General features: G+C 40.0%; 1 pseudogene; it reads right to left on the bottom strand.

The window, feature by feature from the left end:
• Window positions 1–271: 271 nt before the first annotated feature.
• LOC115069980 overlaps window positions 272–4,888 on the bottom strand; it is a 12,300-nt pseudogene continuing 7,683 nt past the window's right edge.

Genomic DNA, 4,888 nt, shown 5'->3' with positions numbered 1-4,888 from the left:
CTACACTTTCCTGTTTGACTGAGTTTGCATGAGTTCCATACATGCCTTCACCATTGCTTCAGGTTCATACCATCAAGATCCCAGGAACATGTAAGACTCTGTTTCCTTATGGTCATATACCACCTCCCCTGGCTCTTACAATCCTTCCACCCCCCCCCCCTGCAATGGCCCCTGAGCCCTGGAGGGTGAAGTTTAACAAAGGAGTCCTGTCTAGTGAACCACACTCCGCTGTCTTTTTCTCTACACATTGGTCAGTCGTGACCTTTTGTGTTCATTGCTCTTTGCTGCATGACGAACTAAAATTCTTATGAACTGCCGCACACCCAGGTAGAAAAACCCGTGGAAAGAATTCCTCCTGGTATTTTCAGTAATCTCTGAAAGGCCAGGATGGTAACAGGCTTGAAGGCAGAGTGAGGGCCATGGGCAAACTGCAAAGGCAAATCTTGTCAACAAGATACCAGACCCTTCAGCTAAAGCTAGGAGAATGCCATCCATCTCAGCTGACCCAACCATGGCCATTGGTTTATTTCTTGTTGCCAGGATGACTTTTGTCAAGGCTCCACTCATGATAGACTTCCAGGGATCTTTTCCTCTTACTTGAACCCTACTAGAGGCAGTCACCCAAAACATCCTCCCTAAACTGCAAAGCTATCTCCCAAATGGAGCCCTGGTTTTAATAGCTGTCACATTCCCTCATGGTCTGTGGTTTGCTCCCACTGGAGAATTCTGAAAACCTTTGATGGCTTGAAAGATACCACCAGCTACGGCACCGGGGGTAAAGACCCCCCACCATAGGTATCTACAATTCACCAAGGGCAGGACACACTCAAATACTCCTCCCTCTGGTCACGAACTGCCTGAATGATCTGGTCTTTAAATTTTTATCCTGAAAAATTCTGACTTTTATATGATGGTATCTTTGCCTCTGTTACAATGATTGTATTTTTTCTTTGATTAATATTATCTATTGTATTAATTGATTTTCTCATATGGAAGCACAGTGTGTGTCTACTATGCATTCTACACCTGAAGTTTGATTTTTCTCATTTGCCTTTCTATTAGCTCTATTATGATTTGTTGCAGTTTTAACCTCTGCAATTGACTTTTGAAAGTTTTCTGTCATATAGTACCCATATCAAGGTCAGAAGAAAGACAACAGTCTGGGCATGGTGGCATAAACCTTTAATCCTAGCACTGGGGAGGTAGAGGAAGGTGGGTCTCTGTAAGATCAAGATCAGGCTGGTTTACATAGTGAGTTCCAGGCCAGCTGGGGCTACAGGGAGACTCTTCTTTTTGTAAAAAAGCAGAAAGAATACAAAGAATGAGTTAGGAAGTATTCTTTGTTTTTCTTCTTTTTTCTATTACTAAAACTTTAAAGAAAGATTGATGTTAATTTTTTTAAAAAACTCTGATAAAACTCATATAAGAAGCTCTTTCACTTGGAAAATTCTCTATTTGAAGGATTTAATTTTATTTTTCTGAGTCAATTTTATTTATAATTTCTTATTTCTTATAGGTATATTAAGATTTTTTTTCTGTTTTCCTTAAGTGATTTTTGGTAATGCATGGGTATTTCTAGGGATTTTACTTTCTAGAATGCTGTGCTGGATAGCTTTAGTTGTCAACTTGACACATCTGGGTAGAAGGAGCCTCAATTGGGGAATTTCCTCCATTGGGCTGGTCTATGGCTATGTCTGTGGGGCATTTTCTTGATTGTTGAGTGATGTGGGAGGGCCCAGCCCATTGTGGGCAGTGTCACCTCTGGGCAGGTGGGCCTGTATTGTATAAGAAAGCAGGTTGAGCATGGGCCAGGGGAGCAAGTCAGTAAGCAGTGTTCCTCCATGGCCTGTGCTCCAACTCCTGCCTCTAGGTTCCTGCCCTGAGCTCTTACCTTGGGCTCCCTTAGTGATGAACTGTGACCCTGCAGATATAAGTTAAATAAACCCTTTCCTCCCCAAGTAGGTATTAGTCAGAGTTTTTCATCACAGCAGTTGAAAACAAACTAGAACAAATGATCATTTGCTGGTATATTATTTTTCTTGATATTTTCCTACAACTTTAAATTTGTTGATTCTTAAACCTGTTTTCTCTTCTAATTCATCTCTTTAAATAATAACTTCTAGTATTATTTGCCCTTTCAAGCTCATTAAAACTTTTTCTTCAGAGGACGACCTTCCCTGAATCTGTGTTCTACTCTTTTCGTTTCTTTTTAAGTAGTTTTCTAATTTCTTCAATGTCCTTTTCCTTGATTTCTATTGTGATTACATGTGCACTCTTTGCAGTCTATACATTTGTGAAATTTTCAGTTTTTCTTCAATTATTCATTCATTTCATCATGTTGGAAGTGGGTATTTTATATTATTTTATCGGTTATTAAAAATTTTGGTGGTTTAACAATTGATATATGTTTCCTTCGTTGGACTGTGTTTTCTCTACCTACTGGGTGGAAAGTTCTATTTATGTCTGCTGTTTATAGCTAGTTTATAATATTATTCAAGTTTCCTGATTTTTATTTTTGAATTTTTGAGAAGTTTATACAGTGTGTTTTAATCAAATTTAACCAATTGTCTGTCCCCCTTCCTACCTACTGCCTGATTTCATGTATAACATACGTATTTTTAAGGCCTATCACATCAAATTTGTGTCCATAAATACCTTGTGATACGAGACCATTCACTGGATCCTGGTTAACTTACCCAGCACCACACCCTTAGGGAAAACTGACTCTCCCTCTCCTAGCAGCTATCAGTTACAAATAGTTCCTCAGCTAGGTTAGTGCTTTTTCCTCTTTTCTCCATTTCTAAGCTGGGAATTTTTCTCATTTGAGTCTTATGTATTCTATCATCGTTACTGTGAGTTCAGATAAGGATCTGCCCAGCTGCCTGGAAAACTGTTTCCTTGTGCTCTCCTACCACCTCCGGCTCTTGGAATCTTTCAGATGCCTCTTCTGCAATGATTCCTAAGCAATCTCTTTCTTATTCTCTGAATGTTGAACAGTTGAGAGTCTCTGTGTTAAACACTATCTACTGCATAAGGAAGCTTCTCTGGCGAGACCTGCTGAGAGATGCATTAATCTTTGGGTATAATAATGTCATTATAAGTTGGTTTAATGCTGTGAACACTTAGCTGAATAGTAGTAGTAGGTTTTCCCCATGGTATGTGACCTGTTTAGCCATGGGATCCTAAGCCTGATATCAGCATCAGGTAATTGATCCTCTGTTTAGGCATTCTAGTCCTTATTAAAAGGAGAGAGGGGCAGGGATAGCATGAGAAAATAAATACCATCACAGTTCTGTAGTACTTTAAAATTGCTTTTCTTTGGTTCAGTGTTTAGTTGCTTAAACTTCTGTCTTCCAAAAGAGATTTTGTCCATTTTTTTCTTTTCTTTCTTTCTTTTCTTTTCTTTTTAAAATGTTTTTAAAGATTTATTTTATATTTATTATGTATATGTGTATGTGTATGTGTCTGTTTATGGATATATGCATGTGAGCTCAGGTTCCCTGCAGAAGCCAGAAACTGGCATTGAATCTCCTGTGTCTGGGGTTACAGGTGGCTGTGATCCTGTAGGACACGAGTGCTGGGAACCAAATTCAGGTCTTCTGCAGGAGCAGCATAAGCTCTTAACCACTGAGCCACCTTTCTAATGCCTCCTCTCCTCCTTCCCTCCCCTTTCCCTCCCTGCTCCCTTCCCCTCCCCTTCTCCCTCCACTCCCTTCCCCTCCTCTTCCTTCCTTTTTCTTGTGACATTTTTGTGAGTAAATGTACATTGGAAGTTATTTACAGCATCGTCTGGTTGACAGTTACTGTGTCACATTCCCTAAGCTGTTGTTTTGTTTTGTTTTGTTTTGTTTTGTAGCTCCAGCTGCCTGGAACTTGCTCTGTAGAGGCTGGCTTCAAACTCACAGAGATCCACCTGCCTCTGCCTCCCAAGTCCTGGGATTAAAGGCGTGTGCCACCATGGGCCTGGCTTCCCTAAACTATTTTTAAACAGAGAGAGAGAGAGAGAGAGAGAGAGAGAGAGAGAGAGAGAGAGAGAGAGAGGGGGGGGGGGGGGGAGGAGAGAGAGAGAGAGAGAGAGAGAGAGAGAGAGAGAGAATGGAGGAGGGAGAATGGAGGGAGAGAGAGAGAGGAAGAAGGAGCTACTGGAGAAAATGATTTGTGTAGGCAGCATTGGCAAAGGCTTTCCCACTTGCCTTTTATCAGTGCAGTTATGTGGGTATGCTGATACAGATATAGGGGTTGGAAAGGTCTGTTTTATCAGCAGCAGAATCTACCCAATCCTAATCAATGCAACTCACCACAATGATTTTTTTAATGCTCATCGCATCTGTTTATTTTCATAGAAGTAGTTGTTTGCTTTATGTGAGAACAGATGTATCTGTGATTATTTGCACGAAAGAATACCCAAACATTGGAGTAAAGCAGCAATTTACAGTTGCTGCCTGAGATTTCTCCTAAGTACACAATTAGTGAACAATGAAGAACTCATTACCTCTTCCATTTTTACAGCCAAGGAAACGAACATTTAAGACTGGCAGTGTGAAAACACACACAAAATCACATACACGTAAATGCACATCCCACTATTTTCAGGTTCCTAAAATGGAAAAGACATCTGCTGTCTTATAAGAGACTCTCCTATATGTGAAAATAGTCCCAGAAATCAGTATTGCCTTCATATCCAGCAATTTTTTGATATTTCAGTTAAAAATGATATTTACTATTATTTTGATAGAAGCAGGGGGAGAAACAATGGTGCAAAATCCCAGTTCATAAGGAGAAGGCTTATGTCTACTTTTCATTTCTTTAGTATTTAAGCAATTCCTCCAAACAAAAAGTTATTCTTCAATGCCTTATACATCTTTCCACAAAAGAGGCTGAGGATGTA

Source organism: Nannospalax galili, unplaced genomic scaffold, assembly GCF_000622305.1.
Source record: "Nannospalax galili isolate Female #2095 unplaced genomic scaffold, S.galili_v1.0 scaffold633, whole genome shotgun sequence".
NCBI lineage: Eukaryota > Metazoa > Chordata > Mammalia > Rodentia > Spalacidae > Nannospalax > Nannospalax galili.
Note: the sequence above shows the minus strand (reverse complement) of the source record. Positions and strands in the feature narration are given on the sequence as shown.